Consider the following 16516-nt stretch of genomic DNA (forward strand, 5'->3'; position numbering starts at 1 on the left):
CTTTAGAAGACCCCAGGAAGTATCACCTTTGTGTCTGCAGGGAGTGCCCATCTGGAAGCACATCTGGGCATCTCAACAGAATGCTTGGCTTGGAACCTTCCAACATTTTACGCTTGGCCCCAATCCCCATAGCAGCCATTTTGTGATGGTGGCTACACCCCATCCTCAATATTCCAAATGTGCCAACAGACTTCATAAGATTGGGAACCCAACAAAGAAATGATGCCATTTGAACTAGATTGTCTCGTTAGAAAATGCAGTTTTTAAAAGCTCTGCATTTCAGTTCCGTTCTTTTTTATTTCGATACAAGATCAGCTTGAAAGAAAAAGCATTTTAAAAGAAACATTAAGGCTGCCACATACAAAAGACCTCCATTCTCAACAAATCATTCGTTTCTTTGTGTTGAAACATGCTCCAGTCTAAGTCCTACACAAGAGTTGCAGTATGCTCAGTGCCCAACAATGGTATTTTACTGGTATGGGTTAAGCTTGAATTCAAGCCATTGCATTTGTGTTTAAGTAGCATTTTTATACTTGGATTTCTTTTTACATAGTATTAGTTCACATCTCAAACTCTCTCTTGCGGTGGAAATCAAAAGAAATAACCTACATCTTTTGGCATAGTTGCCTACTTATGCTAGAGAACTTGCTATAGAAGATTTTGATCCTACAACCCACCCTATAAAGATGGAATTTTATGAAGCCATCTCTCAGGCTCCTTGAACTATAAGATTCAACAACCTACATTCAGCAGATCTGCCTAAACGTAAGAAACCAAGGTATGCAGAACAACAGAAGATGGAAAGATGATCACAAGTTAGCAGAAGAAGGGAGAAAGAAAGATCAGAATAGTAGGCCACAAAAATAAGCTTGGGTCCCATAAAGTATGAGGGCCAAACTAGACGTTACGGCATCCACAGGTCCAACCATCATTTTAGGGAAAAATTCATCCATTTTAAAATGCAGTGAGGACTCAATCCTGAGTATGTCCACAGCGTGACAGGACCAAGTGATCTTGCCCCCACCCCTGGTCCCTTAACAAGTGCCAAAACATTCACAATGCACTATGACACTGAGAGATCTCTGTCTTTTGGTGCTACACCTCTGAAGATGCCAGTCACAGCTGCTGGTGAAACGTCAGGAACTACAATGCCAAGACCACGGCAATACAGCCCGGAAAACCCACAATAACCATTCACAATGCAGTTTTTCTTACCTTTCTCCATTCCTCAGAATCCTCCCTGAGACCTCCCAATGGCTGCTGCTAAAAGGTTGTGGGACCACAAGAACAGCTGCCTGTACCTGCACGTTCTCTGATATGACTTCCACCCGGTGGAATGGCCTGTCTTATGAGGTCAGGAAGGCTCCTATACTTCTATAGTTCTGCAGATTGTGTGGGACAGAATTGTTCAGAAAGGCACGTTTATCTGCAGAATAGGGTTATGGCAAAGCACAGTTGTGCAGGAAGGCACTTTTTATAGAGGTAAAAGCATTGAAGTCCTGAACTGGGTAGCCCAGGCGAGCCTGATCTCATCAGATCTCAAAAGCTAAGCAGGGTCAGCCTTGGTTAGTAATTAGATGGGAGGCCACCAAGGAAGTCTACAGTTGCTACGCAGATGCGGGCAATGGCAAACCACCTCTGTGAGTCTCTTGCCTTGAAAACCCCAGCAGGGGTCACCATAAGCCAGCTACGACTTGACAGCACTTCCTACCACCACCATTTTAAATGCCTGTGAAAATTTGAGGGAGTTTTCTTTTTGTCTTCCACCTTCATACAGTGTTCTTTATTGGATGTATTGCACTGTCTTCATTTCTTCATTCTCTGTGAAAGCCAGGTTATTGGATATATTATGATGTTTTTATTCAGTAATTGTTTGACCCATTTTATTGCATTGCTTCTTGTCTGTATTATACTGGTCTTCATTGCTCTATTTTTATAATTCTGTAATCTGCCTTGAGTCTCAACAAGAAAAGCAGACAAAAAATGAAGTATAAATGAATAAATAATCCTCTTCTTCCTTTTTCATCAGTGGTGGTTCCTCCGGCTGAGAACTTTTATTAGCACAAGAGTGGTGGAGACTATAATAACATTTGATTTATATACTGCCCTTCAAAATGACTTAACAGCCACTCAGAGCGGTTTACAGAGTATGTTATTATTATCCCCACAACAACAAACACCCTGTGAGGTAGGTGGGGCTGAGAGAGCTCTGAGAGAGCTGTGACTGAACCAAGGTCACCCAGCTGGCTTCAAGTGGAGGAGTAGGGAATCAAACCTAATTCTCCAGATTACAGTCCCGCGCTCTTAACCACTACACCAAACTGGCTCTCTAGTTCCTCCTCTTCTAACTCCTCTGCATCCTCTTCACTGCAAATCCCAGAGGCCATGTAGCTTTTTGTCCACTCAGGTCCAGCTTTTCAGAAGTTTCATGGGACTATTGGGAGAAGGGGCAGGGTAGGAAAAAACCACACCCACAACTGCAACTTTGTTCTTTCTTCTTTACTACATTGTTTATGGCAGGGCTTTTTTTCAGCGGGAATGTGGTAGAACGGAGTTTTGGAACCACCAGCCATGTGACCATTTTTAGGTGGTTCCGGAACTCTGTTCCACTGCGTTCCAGCTGGAAAAAAAGCCCTGGTTTTAATAATTCTGCAATGGGCCTTGGGTCTCCATGAGAAAGGCACAGAATAATGGAATAAATGAAAGCTTTTTCATACAGTAGATTCAGTCTAGTAACACAGTATATGAACAGACACCATTCGAACAGCTTGAAATGATATCTGACAAGAAGATATTTTCTATGATCTACTCTACCCTGCATACTCTGAAGTCAGTTAAGAGAAAAAAATCTGTATTCTTAAATGAAATAAGAGACGTGGTTATTACTTGATTCTTGACAAATGGAAATTTATTCATGCTATGGGAATGTAGTTTTCTTCCAGCATACAAATGAGAGCTGCTTTATGACAGTTCACCAGTAGAACCTAACAGATATTAACTTTAAAGTTAGTAGTATGTGCTGATTCTGTACCTCTCCAAAAACAGATTATATGGTGGCCATGCCCCAGGTCTCAAGTTTATTGGGAAACAATACAAAAGATAGTTTTTGAGATATGGGGATTGAGCCTTAATTTGAAACCTGAAATACAGCTCTTAAATTGTGTCAGTACCATAAGTACTGATTCCAAAGAAGTACTACTCTATGCTCTGACCTCTGCAACAACCAACATTGCTTGGCAAATTAGAATGGTTCTTTAAGATGTGGGAATAAATAATCAATCTAAGAGCAATTGAAAATTCTAAGCATATTTTCAATGATAAAAATTGGCAACAAATGGCTGCATTTTTTTAAAAAAATCCTTAAGCTGTTAGAAATGAATGGATAAAAAAGGAGAAACAGCATACACTCTTCCTTCATTTACTTTTAATTTGTCATCTGAACTTGTTTGCTTTGTGTACTGCTTCTGATTATTTATTATTGCATTAAAGGAAAATTAATAAATAAAACAAATCAATCAATTTAAGAAAGGGAAGGAAGGGTGTATAACCAAAGATGAATATAAACAAATTGCCAGTGCTTGTAGAAACAACGGCCATTTCCACACGTCTTACCTTCTGCCGGAACATCGCGGAAGACAGCGTCTTCTTGTGCGAAATCGCGCCAGGAAGACGCGATTTCGTGCAAAAATCCCGGATGACAGCATCTTCCTGATGTGATTTTGCACACGAAGACACTGTCTTCTGCGATGTTCCAGCAGAAGGTAAGACGTGTGGAAACAGCCAGTGTTAGGAAGGCTGAAGCTCTATGTTTCTAATTAATAATTCCCTTCTTCCTTCCTTTCCCACACAAGTGGTGCTTGTGTGTTCCACTTCCTCATTGCAGCCCCTCAGACCTTCTAGTGTAATGTCCTTCCGGGTCCCAGCATCAGCTTTTCAGAAGTCTCATAGGAGAGTTGGGGGAGGGGGCAGAATCAGAGGGAAAGACTCTATGCACAAGCGCCATTTTGTTCTTGCTTCCTAGGATCTAAGCCATAGAGTCCATATCAGTCCCTATATATCAAAGTGGGTCATATAACATTTCCCCCCCTGTGAGTATATTGTTTTCTAATCACTTTAGCTTCTGCAGTGCTTGAATTCACTGTCTGTTCTAAAAATAAAAATGGTCTTGTAAAATTCGAGGAAGGAAGTATGTCTGTATATTTAAAATGATATGTGACAGATAAGGTCCAAGGCTTCTAGCGGAGACTGAGCTCAGGCTGTTTCAAAAGTAAAATTACATCTGTGCCATGGAAATCTCTCACAAAGCCTAAAGAGAAAAAGAAGCCAGCTCTTTGGCCCAAGAGAGTCTCCAAGGACGTCAGTTATAGTCTAGCCCAGTCGGTGGAACTAGGCTTAATTGTCTGCAAGTATTTGGACACACAATTTGGCATGTTTTCTCGGGTGTGGGGGGAGTACCAACTGACCTCTCACATGCTCAGGAGCCTGAGGGGGAATGAATATTCTTCACAGCATGACTTTGCAGATCCTCCAATGGAAGGAACAAGTATGAAGGACGGAAGGAAGTTCCTGAGGCATAGCTAGAAGGTGAGTGTGTGAGGCAGAATTTGAATTCTTCCAGTTTATTTCTTCACCTTGTCAGGTTTTGCCAGGTACTTCCCCAAACCCTTCACTGCATCACTCAGGTGTATGAGTTAAAGTTGTTTTTATTAAAGAAAGATACCAGTATCAAGATACTATGACAGTGGAATTGGCTGAAATGCCTAAAGGTAGTGAAACAAGGTCAGTGATAGGTTGATGTCTCTGTCCCCGCAGTGGGAAGAAAAGTCCGTTAGGTGTTTTGGTGCGCAGTGCCTGGGAAGAGGGGAGGAGGAAAAAGGGAAGCTCAGTTCAGTCTCTGTGTTGGATTCAAGGTCGGGTTCCCAGGCTTTGGCAGGAACTCACAATTAGAGATGGGCACGAACAGCAATACGAACTAAAAAAGCCACAAACAGCCCAATCTGCTATTCGCTAACAGGCTGTTCTTGAGGCCTCATTCTAAACGAACAGGTGGTTGTTGCAAGCCTCGTTCGTTGCTGTTCGTCAAGCCAGACAGTCTGGCACCTGCAATCAATTCCCTTGGCAACTTAGGCAGGGACTGCCTGAACTCTTTCTGAACTCCTGCTGTTGCCCTGGAAACCCCAATCTAAGCCCAATTGAGCTTGATAGGCTGGTTTTCCTTTCAAGTGTGGAGCTCCAGATTTGTTACAAGGGAGCAAAGAGCAGGGGGGAGGGGGGCTCCCAGCTGTGCAGACAGTGGAGAGAGAGTTGCTGTTGGCATTTTGATAGAGAGAGTGCATTGGAGCTTGAATTTTCTTTGTGTGGTGGGATAGGGATCTACCTCTTCAAGTTCCAGGGCTGCTGCCAGGCTCTGAGCCAAGCTGTTATTTATTACTGGTATCTTTCCTGCTGCCTGCTCAGGTAGGGTTTCTGGGAGTGGTGTGAGATCTTCATGGCTGGAGGAGAGCCTGCTGGCCCCCACGAACAACGAACAAGTTCGTGAACAGATCATGTTCGTCAATGTTCGTTGTTTGTGGATAGCAACGAACAACGAACACCATGTTCGGTTTTTTTCTGTTCGTGCCCATGTCTACTCACAATCAAAACACCTTGTCTGCAAGATAAGCAGTTAGCAACAACGCAACAGAAATCAGGTTTTACTCTGCATGTACTCAGAGGCATATTACTATATCAAAGAACACTTACTACATGGCAGATATGTAGTAAGCTGGGGCTTATCTGACACACCAGTTTATTGGTTTGGACTTTTCAGGTAATTGTATTTATTTATCACAACGGCATCAATACCGTAGGATTGCCAGCTACAGGTTTTTAAATTCCTGGAGGTTTTGAAGGTGGAGCCTGGGGAGGGTGGAGTTTGGTGGGGAGAGACTTCAGTGGGGAGTGGAGTCTTACCCTCCAAAGGAGCCATTTTTCTCCGGAGAAACTGATCTCTGTCGCCTGGAGATGGGTTGTAATTGTGGGAGCCCTCCAGCCACCGCGTGGAGGTTGGCAACCTTTCCCATGGTGCCTCTATGATGATGGAAGCGGATTTCTGACAGCAGAACAGAATTCCCTCACCTCTCTGCTGCCACTGCAGCCGGAAACACTGCTGTCAGTGTGAGCGGGAAGATTGTAGCAGGAAGAGAGACTGATAAAAAAGCTCTTCCCTTCCACTAGTGAAAATTTCCCACGGGATCTAACCCTTTCCTCCAGTCAACTCAGCGCAAGATATTTGGTCTTCTCCTTTCCAACCTCACAACAATGTAAAATAGTTTGGCTGACAGACTGTGATTCACCAGGGCCTCATGGACCGTGGTAGGGATCATCTTGAAAAACCCACTTCACACGGTGCGGTTCTGTTTTTTACGATTTGTCCCCAATTACTATGAAACAAAAATCATTCTAAAACATTCCTTCTTCCAGTTCTCCTTTTTGTTGTTTTAATTTGTTTTTATTTTATTCTCAGTAACATTTGAAAGAGCAGTCTGGAGCTAATTTAATTGTCTGTGAGGACTCTCTTGTTGACATGGACCACGCCTGTAACAAATTTGGATGCAACGACAGAGAGACAACCCAAATCTGTAACATGCCATTTTGCTTCTTATTACTTGGTCCATTTCACAAGGAGATAAACTGGGCAGCAAGGCTATATTTCTGTCCACAACGTTTTTTTTAAAAAAAGAGCTCAAGTAATTTCACGGTTCTTTGTACTCTTGAAAAAAAAGTCCAAATCCTGTTCCAAAGTGATCCAAATTCTCTGCCAAGTAAAGTCAAATTTTGCAGAATTACACTACAGTAGACCCTCACAGTTCATGGAGGATTCAACACCAGCAAATGGCAAAATCCATGAATAATGGAAGATGGGGGGGGGGTCTGTAGACTCCTAGTAACAAAACAACATTTCCCACAAAATGTAACCATGGCCGTTTCCAACCAGAGTTATCGCAGGAAATCACGCCAGGAAGGTGCATCGCTCTGGGAGTTTTGCGTGATTGGGTAAGCAATGTGAAAACGGGCCATGTAATGATTATGACACTGGAAATCAGAGAGAGTCCAATAATACCAATAAAATGCTAATAAGTGTTTTATTCCTGTTCATCACCCCTCTCAACCCCCTCTGTATCTTGGTCTGTACCACTTGGTTCCTTTTTGGTGCCATAATTAAGAGTATGCGCAAAAGTATCACACCACATCATGTGGAAGGGCCATGAAGATGTGAAATCATGAGTTGTGAATCCACCAATGGCAATCCACCAATGGCAAATTTTCATACTGTGTATGAAACAAGCAGATTTATGTATATTTTGGCAGTTCGTATAATTCTGCTAAGTTCTGTGAAGGACTAGTGAAATATGCAGGCCTACTAATGGCATTTCGTATTTTTATTGTGCTCATCTCTGACTTAGTAAATTTTGCCATAAGTTGCCTGCATGCTTTCAAGCCCAGCTTTACAGGGCTACATTTGGTGTAGTGGTTAAGAACAGCGGGACTCTGGAGAACCGGGTTTGATTCCCCACTCCTCCACTTGAAGCCAGCTGGGTGACCTTGGGTCAGTCACAGTTTCTCAGAGCTCTCTCAGCCCCACCCACCTCACAGGGTGTTTGTTGTGGGGATAATAATAACACACTTTGTAAACTGCTCTGAGTGGGCGTTAAGTTGTCCTGAAGGGCACTATGTAAAATCAAATGTTGTTGTTGACCTACCCAAATTCCTCTCCGCTTACACACTGAGTCTATACAACGTTGCATTAGCTTTCAAGAAATGGTCAGGTCTGGCCTTTAAAAGCTCTGTAACATGTAAAAAGAAAACAGCATGCTATAAAAATTAACAAAGAAAAATCCTTCAAAGAAAAACCATCAAACTGTTAACACGCTTTCAGCCAAACTATTAATATTCTTAAGGAAGTTCAACGTGAACCCACATGTTCTGAAAACATTCTATTTATATTTCTAACAATGAGTCCGCTAGCTTAGAAGGCACCCTAAATATACAGGACATAAAGCCAGAGTGCTTCGGTGACGTTTTTAGAACGAGTCTCGCCTGCTTACATTTCTTTATTCCTTTCTAAAACTGGTTAATGTTAGTTAGAACTTAAATAGCTCTCGAGGGGGTTTGTGTTGCCCATCTGAAGTGCTTTCCTGAGGCTCTTTCTTTGTTTATCCAGTACAACTTCCTTCCTTGACTTTGAGTTCTCTGTCCTTCCCTGGGGGGCTGTGATAGACCCGCCAGGAACCATCCACTTCTGCCCCAGAAGCACAGATAAAGGCTTCCGCCCTCTGCTTCCAGGCAGAGGAGGATGCAGGTCTCCAATGGAATCGTAAACAATGCAGCCATTCATTGTTTTGTAGCTCTGGGAAATATCCTCATGTTCTGCTCTCTAAATGAGCTGCTGCTGCGGCTGGGAAAAGCCGCAGCTGCAGCAAGGTTTGTCCCCAAGAGTATGTGCAAAAGCCCCCACCGCACCAGTGCAGCCATTCTCATTACAGGGGATTCGTCTTTCTACATATGCGCCTTCTATTTTGATCTTGGCTTTTTTGCTAGGAATATATATAAATGTGCACACATACAGGGCTTTTTTTCTCAAGACTGCACAATGACGTCACTTTGGGTCAGCTGGAACAAGGGGGGAGTTTTTTAAAGTTTAAATTGCCCTCGGCGAAGATGGTCACATGGCCGGTGGCCCCGCCCCCTGATCTCCAGACAGAGGGGAGTTTAGATTGCCCTCCGCGCCAGTGGGGCCACCGGCCATGTGGCCATTTTCAAGAGGTGCCGGAACTCCGTTCCACTGCATTCCAGCTGGAAAAAAGCCCTGCACACATAACAGAGAAAAAGTGAAAAATTCTACAAACTGATATGGAGAAGGTCTCAGGGAAGGTAGAAAGTTCAAACACATGCCTGCAGAAGAACAGTTCTCTGAGTGGTGTAGGGAGAACGGATTACTGTTAAACCGGTTAAAGTATACAGTGTTGATGAAGGGTCAGAAACATTTTACAATCAAACAGCCAAACTACGTCAAAATACAGAGCCAGTATAAAAAAGCCTATTTGCATAACTGAAAATATACATCTTAACATTACTGATAACTGGAATGTTGATCAACAATAAAAGTTTTCACAATGGTTTTTTCAAGTTCTTTTGGTAGAAAGTGGCACAGATGAGGTCTCAGAATAAATAAATATCTGATGGCACTAGGGAGACCAGGTCTGGGTGGAAAATTTGTAAAGTTTGCCCAAATAAATTGTTTTTTAAAAAAGTGAAAAAATGATGCCACAAATAGTCATGAGTGATGTGTCACTGATGTGACAAGGAACACCCTAGGATTTGGGCGAAACTTGGTTTAACCACAGAGTTTTACTCAAATCCTAGAGTGGCTCCTTGATGTCATGCTGGAAATATGACGCCACTTCTGGTATTCACTGGAAGTGAGGTCACGGCTCCAGCATGGCACCATTTCCCATATCTCTGTCCCCAGTTGGCTAGCAACCCTACCTGGAACACCCTGTGCAATTGTTTTATGGTGCCCTCAGTTTGCACTTGGAGTAGTGACATCTGTTCACCTCCATCATTTCCCTTTCTGTGCAGCATCTCAAAAAAATGAGTCCCATAAAAAGCTTTTCCTACCGTTCCTTCCACGTACTAGTCTATTCGAGCATCCCTACTACCCCTCCAATATACCTTCTCTTAAAGATGTTTTTCTTTTTTAAAAAGCAACAGTTCTTTCTGTACTGAGCCACAATTGCCTTTGGAGCTGTAGGCTGCGGACCTCCTGGTGCTGATGTGTGCTTGCCTGCAGCCTCTGCTTCAAGGCAGGATCTTTGGAGATGTTGAGGCCCCTCTTCCCTGTTTTCATTTGCTTTTTTCTCCTTGCCTCTGTAATATTTATTTTTTTATATCATTTATAGTCTGCCTTTCTCACTGAGACTCAAAGTGGATTACACAGTGTATTAGTACAGTCAGTATCAAGGATATTTCCATAAACAATGCCAGAGGGTGAATAAACATAAGTTTACAAAGGCATAACATTAGCAAGAATCTGATACAGAATTGAAGAAATGCTGAAACAGAGCATAAGCAATACAGGACTGCTTGCTCTCTTCCTTCTTGGTGCATAATATTTCTGGGCCCAAATGTAGATGGGGGGGTTTCACCTTTGTCTTCCTGGCTGAAGCAATGTGCCTCTAAGAGCGGAACCACAAGTGACGCTTGACACTAGTTGGACACTTGCCAGCTTCCCTCAGGTTTTGGTGGGAAATGTAGGCAGCTTGGCGGAATGTTGGACAAGTGACAGTTGAAAAGTCCGTTGGACAGCAGTCGGAGAGCCAAGCTGCGAGACCAGGATGCCTACATTTCCCATCAAAACTTGAGGGAAGCTGACAAGTGTCCAACCTGTGCCTTTTGTCACTTGTGGTTCTGCTCTAAGAGCTACATAACAGGCAGAAGTTTGGCCACAGCAGTCTAAGCTCTGATCACAGCCTGCTTAGTGTAGTGCTTTACACAGGGCTGCCTTTGGAAACTGTCTGGTAACTTTGATGGGAGCAAAGTGTGGCGGCCAGGTTTTCATCAGGGGCTAGAGATGTATTAAAATATCTTCACTGGCTGCACTGTCATTTCTGGACAAAAGTCAAAGTGTTGATTCGTACCTTTAAAGGTAAAGAGCTTCCAAACTTTTTTTCTTGGACAAGTGGTTACTGATTATGAATGAGCAAAAGTTATCTCTTGGTGGAAGCTATCATCTAGTCCACATTTAAGATGTACTGTTTGTGTTTGCTTCCCGCTTTAGCCTTAAAATATTTGGGCTGGAATCTGAAACAGAATATATAAATATATATTTTAAAAATCCTGCCTTATTTCCTTGGATTCCAGGTGGCTAACAAAGCTACAGATTGCAAAGACATAAAAACAATATGACAGTCCATCAATAAATTAAAAAAATCAAATCGACCATAATAGTTCAAAACAATCCATTAAGTTTATTTACGTATTTATTTACATTATTACATTACTCACTAAGACTCAAGGTGGATTACACAGTGAAAATCAGTAACAATCAGTTTCAAAGGTATTTCAATAAACAATATAATAGGCTATATAATTGCAAATTTGCAAAGATTTAAAACTAGCAGAAAACCAATACAGAGTTGAAGATAAGCATAAGCGCCCTCAGAGTTGAACATAAGCATAAGCGCCCTCTGAAATAAATTCATTTTACAAGCCTTCTTGATAGGGAAATGCCAGACGATTCTGGGAGCAGTGCCTTAGGGAGGCAGACTTCTGGCAGAATGTGATGTCACTTCCACGTGATACTCTAGGCTGTCTCCCCTAGTCTCTGTAGTTTTTACCATAGAGACTAGGGGAAATTTCTAGAGTGTTACTGTATGAAAGCTATTTTTCTTCTACTCCTTAGTTTCTCAGGAGTAGAAAATTGGGGCTGGCAATTCCTGTCCCAGGGAAGGTAAATATAAGGCCTGCTTCCTGAATGCAGAAAGGGGAATTGTCTTTGGGCCTGACATTATGTGACTTTAAAAGGTGAAATGTGCCCTCATGTCACAACCAACTTATGGCAACTCCATGAAGTTCCACCTCATGGGGTTTGGTTTTAGTGTAGTGGTTAAGAGCGCGGGACTCTGATCTGGAGAGCTAGGTTTGATTCCCCGCTCCTCCACTTGATGCCAGCTGGGTGACCTTGGGCTAATTAAAGCTTCTCAGAGCTCTCTCAGCCCCACCCACTTCGCAAGGTGTTTGTTGTAGGGATAACAACAACATACTTTGTAAACCACTCTGAGTGGGCGTTAAGTTATCCTGAAGGGCGGTATATAAATCAAATGTTGTTATGGAGGTGGGTTGCCATTGCCTTCCTCTGCAAAGCAGCCCCCGTCTTACTAGGTGGTCTCCCATCCAAGTTCTAATCCTGCTTAGCTTCCGAGCCCTGATGTAATCAGGAAAGTCTGGGCTATTAGGGCTGCTACAGACGGAACTTTAGGCTTTTATAAAACTCTAGCAGAAACGTGCATTAAAAAGAAAAGTAGTTTTGCCTGTTCCCTCATATCCCTATGTTGGTGAGGCGACGTAAGAAAGATGGAGGACAAAGCCAGCTGGAACCTTTTCTTTTCCACAGTTCTTGTTTATTTATTTATTTATTATTTATTTTTTATATTAGATTTTTAGTCCGCCCTCTCCACCAGGTGGGCTCAGGGCAGAGTACAACATTTCAATTTACATAAATAACAATTAAAAACAGATAAAACATTATACAAATAACCAGCACTTTTTGTCTGGGAAAAGAGGTGGTGGAACTCAGTGGGTTGCCCTTGGAGAAAATGGTCACATGGTTGGTGGCCCCGCCCCCTGATCTCCAGACAGAGGGGAGCTTAGATTGCCCTCCGCACCACCAAGCAGCGCGGAGGGCAATCTAAGCTCCCCTTTGTCTGGAGATCAGGGGGCGGGGCCACTGGCCATGTGACCATTTTCAAGAGCTGCTGGAACTCTGTTCCTCCGTGTTCCCGCTGAAAAAAAGCCCTGCAAATAACATTAAAACAACTTTATACAATAAATACAATACAGCTTCTCTTCAGATGGCGATGATAAAATACTGCTTTTCAAGCCCTGCCTCATATGTAGGGTAGTGGACAGATCCTTTACTGTGGCCAGTGATGGGGGGGCAACCTAGCCTCCACCATATGCCTGGCGGAACATCTCTGTCTTACCGGGCTGGTGGAAAGATAACAAATCCCGGTGGGATTTGTTATTTGTTGTCAGTCTACTCAACAGGAGGCACCTTGGGGTCCTCCTCCTCTCTCCCTCAGTTGGTTTGTATTATCCTTGCCAAGTTCTATATCGACCCTTGGTGGGCCGCTCTCACCCTTGGGGGGATTCCCTCCAACCTCCCCATTTCCTACTGTCCTGTGCAGCTGTGATTCTTTCCTCTCTTGTCTGACTCTCCTAATTGCTTTACCAGACAAGTCAGAAGAAAAACAGACCGTCTGTATTCTTGAAGGCAACAATGCTAAAATGTAGACGAGGAGGAGGGGAGACACTTCCTTTCAAACCCTCTTTTCCTTTTCTAGTAACAGAGTGTGCAGGCTTTTTCTTTTCTTTTTTAAAAGACACACCAACCAAATTCTAACATTAAGTTTGGGTATACAAAAAGTAACTGTTACAGGAAAGCAGAGAACCTGGTGAGGCTGACATTAGATCTGTAAGATACGGCGTCAGGTCCCATCATTTGAAGAAGCTCAAAGGAGGATGTGAAAATATCTGATAAAAACCACCACTTTGTATCTTTCTTAGTATATTTTTATCTTACCTTTCATCCAAGAAGCTGAGGGTTTTTGGAGTTTCTCTGAGTTTTATCCTCACAACCACCCAGTGAAGTAAGTCAGGCGGACAGAATGACTGGCCCAAAAGATTGACAGCAGAAACTGAGATTTTGGCCGTTTCCAGACGGCTTACCTGCCTCCGGAACGTTGTGCCATGTTGCGGGGAAAACGCAAAATATCGCGTTTTCTCAATATGGAGTGAATAATGATAATGATTTCTATGTTTATGTTTGTAAACCCATCCAATAAAAATTAAAGAGAGAGAAAACGCGGTATTTCGCGTTTTCCCCCGCAACATGGCGCGACTTTCCGGAGGCAGGTAAGCCGTCTGGAAACGGCCTTTGACTCTAGTGCAACGAAGAGAGCACTATTTGGATGATGGCGTCTGCAGCCCGTTTCTTAATGCAGCAAGAGAGCAGGGGAGGCGAGTGTGTGCATCCTCCCTGTGTCTTTTCCACTGCGCTTGCATCGGGTTTGCCCATCTCCCCACTGGCAAAGCAACTCAGGAACAGCAAGCTGCTGCATTTGTTTTCCAGCCGCATTGCATAATATTCAAAGCAGCCCTGAAACACACTACACATTGGTCTCCCATCTAAGATAACTAGAAGGCTCCAATTGGTGCAAAATGCTGCGGCTCGACTATTATCAGGAGTGAGTGGGAGCTTGAACATCACTCCCATCCTACAGTCGCTCCATTGGCTACCTGTCAGTTGCTGTGCTCAAGTCAAGGTATTGGTTATTACATACAAAGCTCTTCACAGCCTTGGCCCAACATACCTACAGGACTGCCTCCCTCCCTATGTCCCTCCATGGCAGCTTTGCTCGTCTAAACAGGGTCTCTTGCAGGTGCCAGGCTGCACATGGGCAAAATCAACAGCAGCCCGTACATGGGCTTTCTCTGTGGTGGCCCCGACCCTGTGGAACAGCCTGCCTGAGGATGTCAGAAGAGCCCCGCCCCTCTCCTGGCTTTCTGCAAACAATGCAAAACCAAATTATTCATAAAGGTTTTTTACTCAGATAGAGGAGGGCTGTATTGTAGGGAGGGGCTCTCAAATGCTTCGCTAATGAGCTAGGGACCAGAGACTTCACCAGTACAATGAATATGTATCCCTATATACTACCTGTGCTTCATGTTATCTAATGTCAGTCCTAGAACTTATGTTCTGTTTCAGCAGTTCTTCAACTTTGTATTGGATCCTTGCTAATGTCTTTGTAAAATCCTATGACATTGTTTATGGAAATGTCCTTGATACTGATTGTACCAATCTCACGCTATGTAATCTGCCTTGAGTCTCAGTGAGAAAGGTGGACTATAAATGACATAAATTTGGGTTTGGGGCCAAGGGACAAAAATATGGCTTGTTGTTCAGTTGGCCAAAGGCACCCGTGCAGAGATGTGCTGTGCAGGCATTTCTGAATCGTGATCAACATTTTCAGAGTAGAGGTGTTAAGGGTGAAAGGCATACAAATGCCAGTATCTTCACTGCTATGCAAAGGCAGTATTGCAACTGGAAAACGATGCCTCTGCACAGCTGGGAATCAAACGCTGGGTCATCCCCCCCCCCCGCCTTGCCCGTCCATCCATCAACCCATGCTTCACTCAGGCTGGCTGGCTGGCCCCCCTGGGTTTCAGGCAAGATGCATAACTTTAATTTTTAAGAGCCGCGTCAATGTTTGTATGTTCCATTTGCGCATTGCCTTAATCCTTAAGGAGCAAAACAGTTCTTGGAAGGATTCTTGGCGACAGCCATTCAGAGTATTACACCAGCAGAGATTCTTCTTCCAACTTGCAAAACTTGTTTTCCCAGCGGTCCAACCTAGAGAGGAACAGGCTCAGTCGTAAGTTTACAGGATGCCTTTTTGGGAGAGAGTCACCATTGAATACACCTGAGTAGTATGCTGAGCAGGTGGTAAGATGCTGGTAAGATACAAAAAAAAAAAAAAGCCATGCAACACCCTTTTATTATGGCCAATCAAAATAACACAGAATAGCCTGCGAGCTTTCTCATTCTCCAGAATTCTTAACTGGGCTGGAATTCCAAAAACAAAAAGTGAGACTATCTTCCAGGTTTATTGAATCTTTGGATGACTTCTTAACAGTACGTTTGCCAACTCTAGCATGGGGAATTCCTGAAGATTTGGAGGCAGTGCTTAGAGAAGAGAGTTTTGGGAGGGGAGGGGAGCTCAGAAGGGATGTCTTGTCACTCTAGGACTGCAGTTTCTCCTAGACACTATGGTATACCATAGAGTCTGCCCTCTGAAGCTGCCACTTCCTCCATGGAACTGATCTCTGTCATCTAGAGATCAGTTACAATTCTGGCTCCACTGAACTTTGCACCCCTTCTCTGCTGACTTCAGTGTCAGCCAGCAAGACTTATTGCACTGTCAGACAGCATGTTTCCATGGCAGAATGAGGATTTGAACTCAGAACTCCCCAGACCCCAGTTTGACACTCTTAACCTGTTACATCACAGCATCCCTATTGAGAAATGCTACAGCGTTGTTTTTAAAACAGCTACACGGAATGGGTATTTGCCACAGGGAAACTGGGACCTCAGGGACAGCCTCTGTCCTCACTGATATATATATGCAGGCGTAGAGTGTTAGTAAAAACGTGATTGCTGCGTACAGAGTGGATCCATGGACAGGATATCGAAATCCTGACAGGCTCTGGGGAAGGCAGTGCTCCAAAGGCACGACCTCGTTTTTCTTTGCATGGGAAATGCAACTGTTTGAAGCAAAGGGGTTCTTCTGGCCTCAGCCGCCCAAACTTCTATCGCTATGGCAAGAACAACTGCATTGGGTCTTAGCGGAGCTGCTTTTTGAGTCACTTCAGATAAAGCGGATTCCTCTGCTATCCTCAAATGTAGGGTCTGATCCCTAAATTCTGTAAGGTTCAAATAATCCCACAACTCATATTTAGGTCGGTTGTATTGCCCTGTCTTAATTTGTACATCAGACCCACAAAGGAGGGGTGAATTGCCCCAAGGTGACAGGTTTTATCCTCTTAGGTTCATGCTAATTTTAGCAGAGTCACACTACATGAAAGTAAGTATCTTTGCCTCAATTCCCAGGTCTCCAGATTTGTCCCCTCTCAATCCCCATCCCTCACCAATCATCCATCCCTTCTTTTTCCTGCGGCATCTTCAGTGGTCCAGCTT

Source organism: Eublepharis macularius, chromosome 1 (assembly GCF_028583425.1).
Source record: "Eublepharis macularius isolate TG4126 chromosome 1, MPM_Emac_v1.0, whole genome shotgun sequence".
In the NCBI taxonomy this organism is placed as follows: Eukaryota; Metazoa; Chordata; class Lepidosauria; order Squamata; family Eublepharidae; genus Eublepharis; species Eublepharis macularius.